This window comes from Hesperophylax consimilis, chromosome 17 (genome assembly GCF_061612785.1).
Source record: "Hesperophylax consimilis isolate HC1 chromosome 17, BYU_Hcon_1.0, whole genome shotgun sequence".
NCBI classification, from domain to species: Eukaryota; Metazoa; Arthropoda; class Insecta; order Trichoptera; family Limnephilidae; genus Hesperophylax; species Hesperophylax consimilis.
Window position 1 is genome coordinate 23,155,499 of NC_142852.1, and position 10,382 is coordinate 23,165,880.

The following is a 10,382-nucleotide window of genomic DNA, read 5'->3' on the forward strand; positions in this document are numbered from 1 at the left end:
AATCACATGTGGAGTGCCAGAGGGATCAATTCTTGGGCCTCTGCTTTTCTTGCTATATGTCAATGACATAACTAAATGTGGTATCTCTGGAAACCTCCAACTTTATGCGGATGACACTGTAATCTATTATCACAGTACAAGCCTGAGTGACCTGGAGTCTCAAATGAATGTAGATGTCTCAATTCTAGCTAATTGGCTGCGTATTAATAAATTGAGCCTCAATATAAAAAAACGCACTACCTAACTTTCGGTAATAAGGATTATGTGCCCATGAATATCACACTTGGAACTGAGAAGCTCCAAAATATAGAAGTCACGAAATATTTAGGGCTATTAATAGACTCTAAACTTTCGTGGAATTCCCATGTTGAGCATGTGAAATCTAAAATATCCCCAATAACCGGCGTACTGTACCGACTCCAAGGTCTTCTCTCTACATCTCTACTAAGGGCCACATACTATGCGATGATTCACTCCCATCTGAGTTATTTAGTTAGTATCTGGGGCACTATTACTAAAAAACAAATATCAGAAATACAAGTGATTCAAAATCGAGCAATAAGGAATATCTACCGTCTACCGTGGGATATACATATCAAAGATATATATTTAAAGACAAACATACTTCCTTTTACGGTTCTACCTAAATACAATATCACTTGTACAATATTACAAATCATACATAGATCTTCACACACTAACATCAAACCAGCATTTAATTCAGACATACACCAGCACAAAACACCGTCCCAAAATCTAATACACCTAGCATCGTCTACCCACACAACAAAATTTGGTATTAACTCATTACAATATATTGCATATAGACAATACAATGCATTACCTAATGAAATAAAGCAATCAGTAACTAACAAAAAAATATTAGTTAAAACGCTTAAAGATTATTTCCTGAAAATGTTTTTAAACCAGTGAATTTTCGCTCGCTTTCATATATTGGTTTACTATGTTTCATGTGTATAGATGTCTCTCAGTATTTCTAAAATCTCTATTCTTAACAATGTATTTTTCCTTTTTTATTTATTTTTCTTTTCCTTTTCAATATGATGTATTTTTTTAAAAGTGTAATATCCTTGTAAAATGTATTTTATGTGTCTGTACTTCCCGTAATGAGTTTTATCTCAACTCATTGGGAATAATGTGTTACTTACCATGTTTTTTGTAATACATTATAAATAAATAAATAAATAAATAAAAATGTTTTTATCTGTCACGGGTCACAGGTGATATCTATATAATAATAATCCATAAACTCACACGCGTATTTCAAAACAATCGGTGAAGAACTTTTGGATATATAAGATTTTGAACAAACGAAAATTTTCAAATGTATTTATATATATAGATTGTGGCCTGAAACCGTAGTATGATTGTTACAATAATACATACTTGCGAACCTTCTATTCGTAGGAACATGAAAGTGAATCAATATATATCAGGGTTATCCAACTGATTATTATTTAATGGTAAAATGTGTGTAAATTGTAATAAATAAATATACAAGATAACTTCGCATTTGGCTAACTGTCGGATCTTTTGCAGGTTTTCATTTTTTTATATATTTCGTCTCAAATAATTTTATCATGGAACCCATTGCCACAAGAAGTTTATGTACAATCGAAGGAAATGCAGCGGAACAACAAGTTGATACCGGAATGTAGGTACATATTTTATAATGCGTCTCCTTGATGAGTCAATTCATTTTATCATGGAGCCCATTGACACACGAAATATATGTAAAATCGTAGGAAATGCAGCGGAACAACAAGTTGATACAGGTATGGATATACTTGAATTATTTTATGATATTTCAGCCCTATAGTGGCTTAACGATAATCTATTTAAATGGACTGTAAATGTTAAACGGTTTGTTAAGCGTATTCGATCGGCTTAAAATAAGGAAGAGAGGAGATGATAAGGATTCTTCTTCTTTCGTATGGTGGGGGGTTCAGAGGGGGACTTCTAGGTCTGCGAGCCAGTCTAGGGCCTCAGGCGTCGCCATGTGGACCTCATCAATCCCGCCAGGGAATAAATGGAGCGGGCATTCGTTGACCACATGTTCGGTGGTCTGCACCGCCCCAAATTCACACATCGCTGACTCTTTAAGGCCCCATCTGTGCATCATATGGGCACAGCGGCTATGGGAGCACCTTAACCTATTGATGGCGGACCAGGTTTTGCGAGGCAATGAGAATCCAGGCTGTCTCTCGGTGGGATCTTGTATGAGATGGGCATTTCCCACGTTGGCCGTTTGCCACTCAAGTTTCCACCTATCTTCTGGGGTGAGAGGTAATAGGAGGAGCCTCTCTCCTTCCGCCTAGAAGGGCTTTCGGGACTTCAAGCGGCATGCCGGGTGGGAGACGACATCTTCGTGAAAAGGTATTGCGTTTTTTTGCAGCGCCTTCTTGTATTCCTTCAGTGTTGCAATTTCTCGCCTGATTTTTGGCGGGGTTATGTTTGCAAGTACGGGGAGCCAAGGGGGAGGAGTAGATTTAAAAGGCCCACTGATGTTTCGTATTGTGGTATTAAGCTGAACGTCTACCATGGAAGTGTGGGCGCTTCTAGCCCATACATATTCAGGCGTTGAGAAAACCAGGGCGATGGATGCTTTTCTGAGCGTGTTGACGTCACATTCCCAGCTAGTTCCAGCTAGCTTATTAACTAATATAAGCCTTGTCCTAGTTTTTTTTACCCACTGTTTCCATGTGTTGCCGGTAGTTCAAGCTCCTGTCCAAAGTAACTCCAAGATAGCGGGGGTGGGGGTCATGGTAAATATTTTTTCCATCAACCTGAACACAGAGTTTGGCATTCGCTGTGAATTGCTAAGATGGAAAGCTGTCGCATCTGTTTTCGACCCTTTTGGCTTTAGTCGCCAATTGAGGAAATATTCTTCCATAGCCTTTACGTCAGAATTGAGGATATCTTCTGCTGCTTTAAAGGTTTTGGCTTGAGCTGTGATGGCGATGTCATCTGCGAAAGCAAATTTTCTGCCTTCAGTGTGAGGGAGGTCTTGAGTGTAGATGTTAAAAAGAGATGGAGCCAGCACTGAGCCCTGGGCAAGGCAATAATTGAGGGGAATTTTTTTGCTTTTATGCCCTCCTAGAAAAACCCTGAAGGTACAGCCAGTTAGCAGTTGCTCAATGAGTCGGACTGTGTGGCCATCTTTTACGGTGTCGTAGAGTTTAACAAGGAGGCCTTTGTTCCACAAAGTGTGTTTGTGTCGTAGGCCACGGAGCGATCAATGAAGGCTGCCGCAGTCTTAAGCCGTTTCTGGAAACTAGATTAAATGTGTGTTGTCAGTGCTAACATCTGATCGCAGCAGTTACGGCTTGGTCTGAAGCCAGTTTGCTATTGTGGGACCACTTTCTCCAGAATTGAAGTAGTTTCTGGAAACTAGATTAAATGTGTGTTGTCAGTGCTAACATCTGATCGCAGCAGTTACGGCCTGGTCTGAAGCCAGTTTGCTATTGTGGGACCACTTTCTCCAGAATTGAAGTAGTTTCTGGAAACTAGATTAAATGTGTGTTGTCAGTGCTAACATCTGATCGCAGCAGTTACGGCCTGGTCTGAAGCCAGTTTGCTATTGTGGGACCACTTTCTCCAGAATTGAAGTAGTCTGTGGAGCACAACTCGCTCTAGAAGTTTGTACATGGTACGTAAAAGCCGGTAGCTGTTCGGATCCTCTGTTGGCTTATTAGGTTTGAGGATCGCAATAACTTAAGTATTTCTTTAGGTATTTGGTATTTCTCGTAGACGTAGGTCCATTATATCCGTGGTTAAGTGGAACACATTTTTTTCATTAAAAAATCCTGACGATATCGACCTAGTGAATAATATGTCTATGATCCCAGTACTACGGAACCGTTGACATTAGTTCATAGTCTTATCGCGTATTGAATAAATCAGTTTTAGTGTACGGAAGACAAATAACATTGCCGCATTCAGTATTTGTAAATACGTCGCAAAATAATATTAGTGGGTTAAGATTTTTAAATTGCATTGATTACAGTACACACATTATAAACATATTATGGATTGCCGATTTTCTGTCAAAAGCGGAATTTCGGATCCAATATATGGTATTACTGGATATTATCTTTGGAGATATATATTGCATGAATTGAGTTATCTGCAATATATGACGATTTTCTTGACCGTTTGTAAATGTCGAGCTACTGCCACAATAATATACTTATTCCCAATTATAAGTTAGTTATAAGATTTCAATGTTTTGACAGAATATTCCAAGCGACAATAAATATTCAAAGATCTTTGTTACGTTTCAGGTATATTTGTTTGAGTTTGAACAAATCACCAAACGCTACCACAAAGCAGTGCCATGGATCTACTAAATCCAGAGACTGTTTCCATCAAGACGGAACCAGGGCCCCAGGAGGAAGACGGAGGTGAAACGCCGTATATGGATATCGATTTCGACCTCCAAGATGTGAAGAAAGACTGTTTCCAATATGTGGAAAGTACTCGTACAGCCAGTTAGTTTTTGTTTCTTTAACATTTTTTTGGTTTGTTAGATAATTTCAGTGTTAACTTGTCTAGAAGGTAAAAATTTCGAAAGTTACAAAGTAATATCAAGGTTACAGGAAAGTAAATGCAAAATACCAACCGCCCAATAACGGTGTATAACAATTTGTTATTTGAAACGATACGCATAAGGGTAAATAGATGTTCCTTGATGTAAATTATTACCTTCCTAAATGAAAATAACTCTTCCTTAGGGAGGGAATATTAAATCTGTAAGAATGGTAGGTAATTCGGATGTTGGGAATTCATGTCCGTTTTTAAATGTAGCGGAAACAGGACACATGCATATACATTACATCCTCTCTTTGCGTACATAAGTATATTTGTTTGTTTCATTGAAAAGCGAGTGCATAAAACTGCTCAGTTACCGAACTTTTTAATTTAATTTAATCGCTCACAATAAGTTCTTGATTCCTCAAGTTTTCAACTCATGTCATTTGGATATGATATAAGTTACACGTATTGCTTTAAAAATACATGAATGATGCGGATTGAAGACTACATCATTCCATAGACTAAAAATAATCAAACCCCGTACTAAAAGTGATCGAGCGCTGGGTTTTTCTTTTATGGATCGGTCCCTGAAGCGGACATCTTGGGTCATTCTTATTTCTCATTACAACCTTCAAGTCTCTAATCCAAATTTCCGCTTATAAATTTTAAATCAACGGTTTCTTTCGTAAATATTTTTGTTTACAGTTTCTTAATAAAAAAATGTTTTATTTTAATAAATAAAAAAACACATTACAATAAATTACATATTTAGATATTTCGAGGCTGTTTACGAAATGCAATATTTTTTTCTCGAAACTTCCCAACTCAATTGTGAAATAATCTCTCGTGTTTGAATTGTGTAGGGTTTTGTTGTATATCAATGTTCAACGTACATATTTTCGTTTTATTATTCAAGGTAGCATTAATATGGAAACTGTTACTATCAAGGCGGAACTTGGACCCCGAAAGGAAGATGAAGGGGGTTTTCCTTATATGGAAATTAACATTGATCAATTGGATGTCAAAAAGGAATGCTTACAACGCTTTGAAAGAATAAACCAGACAGTAGGTAAAACCGGTGGTCCGTTTATGATTTAATTATTCGTATTATTATATGTTTTTTGGAATTTAATGTGCTTATCTATACTAACCGCAATAATTTTACTTGTTAGACCTTACATGAAACACTGAGGACGGGTTGTTTCGGAGAATTTGAACAATTCATCAAATTTCAAAGTTCATTTTCAAGTTCTGTGAAATATTTGACTGCTTATAAATTTTTTTCTGAAAAATTAAGTTTAAGTGCTTATAAAATAATATAATCATGCTAAAAAAATATGTGTAGTAATTTTTCGAATTAGATATACGCGAGTGATTAGAAAGTTATTTGCTGAATTAGTGTTGTTGGCTTCTATATAAAGGAGCGTCGTGCGCCTAGTCCACCACGTTGGAACATTTAAACCAATGACGGGTAGCAATTTTGAACTATCCATTGTATTATTTAGAAGTGTAGAAACAACGTCTACTTTGTTACTTTTTTTTTGTAAAGTTACACTTTAATTTGTAGTTTTGTTGTATTTTTTACGTAAATTTTTCAATTTTTATTTTATTAGATAATAATAAACTTTACCGCCGGTTTTTTGTTTACCGCCGTTTCTGTGCAAAATCACCTGAAGGGCGCTTTACAAATATATAATACATTTCTAAAATTATCTATGTTATAACGAACTATATATAGAGATAATATACAGAACAATCCTTACCTGGTAGATCATTTGAGATTAAATCTACGTATACCTTATATTCTTTACAGCCGTGCTGACATCAGCTGCGCTCGTCTCGCAAATATCGAGAGCGCAAAACACGAAGTGTTATGGGTACGTGTGGATCTTACCGGTATGATGAGAATTTATGCGTGCCTATATCGCTCACCAAACCTTGCCGAATCAGACACTGTTGAGTTATTTAAATACTTGAGTGACACTGTAGATATTCTCTTGCCCCGTTACCCATCGGCCGAGTTTGTAATCCTTCAATGTTCGTAATGAACAATGGCTGAAGTTCTCGGGTCCAACAAACTCTGACGGTAGATCAGCGGAATCTTTTGCTCTTATCCATGGACTAAGCCAACTCGTAGAATCTCCAACTAGAATACCAGACATCCCATCACATCGAGCCAACCTACTCGATTTGTTTCTCACTAGTAAGCCACTCGGGTACAGAGTGGAGGTGACAGCGCCCTTAGGATCCTCTGACCACTGCCTGATTACCACCTCTGTCCCATCCTCCATGAACCGTCAACCCGACAAACATGTAAAGAGGAAGGTATGGCACTACAGGGCAGCAAAATGGGACGGCATGCGGTCTTTCTTCGGCGCCTTTCCTTGGAGTACTGTATGCTTTAGCTCCGAGGACCCATCAATTTGTGCACGCGAGGTAGGAGAAGTAATCACATCAGCAATGGATTGCTACATTCCCTTCTCCGTCAAATCCTCTGGAGCGGGCACAAAACCGTGGTTTGACCATCGCTGTGCTGAAGCTGTCAGACTCAAAAATACGGCTTTTAATGCACTCTGGAAGATTAGCTCCATGAATAACCTATCGGAATACCGAAAACGGGCAAAGGATTGTAAGAGAGTTCTAAATAGAGCTAAGAGCGATCACGACCAGAGAATTGCGAAAAAGCTGGCTGACTGCCCCACTGGTAGCCGTGCTTTCTGGTCACTCGCTAGCTCGATCGGAAGAAATTTCTGCAGAACCACTTTCCCACCTCTGACCAAGCCTGATGGTCGGCTGGCTAACTCGGCCCGCGAGAAAGCTGAATTATTAGGCAAAATTTTCGCGGAAAACTCAACTCTTCAAGATAACGGAGAGACTCCCCCTTCCATTCCGCACTGCGGTTTTCAAATGGAGGAACCAAAGATCCGGAACAGAGAGGTTCTCCGAGTCTTGAACGAGCTGAAAGTCGACAAAGCCAGTGGGCCGGACGGAATACCTGCCTTGGTCCTCAAGAGGTGTTCTGCAGAAATGACTCCAGTGCTCGCGAAATTATTTAGACTCTCTCTCAAAGGTGGAAAGGTGCCAGATCTTTGGAAAAAGGCAATCGTCCACCCAATCCCAAAAAGGGGGACCGCTCCGACCCTTCTAACTACCGCCCCATAGCCATCACTTCCATACTCTCGAAGGTATTAGAAAGGGTGGTTAACAACAAATTGCTCACATATCTCGAGAATAACAATATCCTAAGCGATCGACAGTATGGATTTCGTCGAAACCGATCGTGTGGCGATCTACTCGAATATGTGACGCATATTTGGGGGCGGTACATGGAACGTTTTGGTGAAACTCAAACCGTTGGGTTGGATATCTCCAAAGCCTTTGACAGAGTCTGGCACCGGGCGCTTATCGGGAAGTTACCATCGTATGGGATACACCCAACCCTGCATAGTTGGATTGCAGACTTTCTGAGGGGAAGAACAATTCAAACTGTGGTTGACGGCTCTTCTTCCTCACCGCACCAAATCAATGCGGGGGTGCCACAAGGATCTGTGCTGTCTCCGACGCTGTTTTTATTGCACATCAACGATCTCATTGAATGTGCACCAATTCACTGCTACGCTGATGATAGCACCGTTCACGAGGGTTATCTTTTTGACAGGCCCCCTTCCACCTATGATGTCCGAACAACTCGGGAAGTTTTGAAGCAAAAAATTGACCACCACCTCGAGATGGTTCGTGCCTGGGGTAAGGCCAACTTGGTCAGTTTCAACGTCTCAAAAACCCAAGCGTGTCTGATTTCGGCAAAAAGGGAGATCAATGACTGTCTGGTGCAATTTAATGGGAGCACTCTCCCCAATAAAGACTCCATCGAAATGCTTGGGGTTACTATATCAGACCAGCTCAAGTATCGGGGATCCATAGAAGCCCGAGTAAATCAGGCCTCCAAAAAGTTGGGCGTCTTGTACAGGGTTAGGAGATTCTTCAACAGTGACCAGCTGCTGACCCTGTACAAGTCTCAAGTCCGCCCAACTATTGAATTTGGGAGCCACCTTTGGGCTGGTGCCCCAAAATACTTGATAAACCTGCTTGAATCTGTGCAAAGGAGAGCGATCCGTCTGATTGACAATCCGTTGTTAACAGACCGATTGCCTTCTCTAATGCATAGACGCAATGTAGGCATGCTGTGTCTGTTCTACGGGTATTTCAATGAAGCCTGCTCCAAAGAGCTAGCAGCATTGATTCCTGATGCACCGGTGCACGTGCGCGAAACTCGACGGACACGAACTGAACTGAACACCCGTTCACGGTTGACGTTGGCTTCATGAGAACGGGCCGTTTTTACGACTCGTTTTTGTGTAAGTCGGCTCGTATGTGGAACGAGCTACCGGCATTTGTTTTTCCTCCCTCCTATAATCCGAGCCTCTTCAAGGCCCGCATTAACAAATCCCTTCCTACAGCCCCTACCTTATTCCGCCTCACAACGCCGCCCAACCGGGTGGTGACATAGTTCCCCTGTCTGTACACTGCACAGGCAGGGACACTCTTGTGAGGTGTCACATAAAAAAAAATAAAAATTATAAATCTACGTATATATTTTATTGTGAAAGCATTCTCCAGAGGACTTCTGACCAATATAGATAACATTTCTGTAGTCCTGGCACTTTTTGAATACTTACTCATTCTAGGAAACCTAGCTTCTTGTAGGGTTTTAAAATAATTTGCTGGATGTGCTTAGCAAAAACTAATTTTCAGTCTAGATTGTGTTTAGTCTTTACATGAGAATTTTCTTCGTTCCTACCGCAATGTCATTTATGTAGTGCCCACCTCTCCGTTCACATTACCTTACTGGAAAACTATTATGGAACGAATTATGGAACATGACAATTGAAAATTAATAGTTCAAATTTGAGTAAGTTTAATTTATGAAAACAGGAGAAGGGTTAGTACCACCTCAAAAGCAAAATGTTGGTGCTTTTCATGTACATAATTGTTATATCTGTTTTACTTAGCAGATTTAAGGGTTGGGAACGCTTTGTTAAAAGGAAAAGGTTCTACTTATAATTGTTTTTATTACGTTACAATAAATAGGTTTGGATTTAGCTACACTGTTCATTACCCGAGGGTTGGTAATTCTCTGGTTCGAGAATCTTGTTCCCGGTCACTATAACCTCACAAGCATCTGTTACACTCTAGCGACATCTGACGGACTCTGAAATAAACTTTGTGACTAGCGCCATCTATCACTGAAATACCCAACTTATTACCATACATCACAATAATATCGTTAAATATAAAAATACAAAAGTTGACCCTCTTGGAAGTGCATAATATCGCTTTAAGTGCTTATTCTTTTTGTTGTGGCGATAATTACCAGGAGGTATCGCGGTCGAACTCACTATATCGTGATTGTTTTGTGTGCTCTTTTGTTGAGATACAGTGGTAAATGATTAGTCATCCCATTTTCCTTCCTTCCTTATTGTTTATGGAACTCAAATAATTTATTTTAAATTCAACTTAAATTTAAATTAATTCACTTGTACAACTGTATTTTTCCTAAATAAACTCAAATGAAAATATCTTTTTCAATCGTATAAATAGTATCATCCAATTCTAGCAATCGCCTGTTTATTTCGTTTCTTCTATTTATTTATTTGAAAAAATTATAGTCCAATACTGGTGCTTATGAAACTGTTATTCAATAGCAGAGTCCGATGCAACAGATTATAAAGGTTTATTGTTCAAGTTATAAGCAACAATAGATTATTATATTTTTTATTTCTAGTCAACGCAATTTAGTGTCATAAATGTATATTTTTATTTATTTAAAA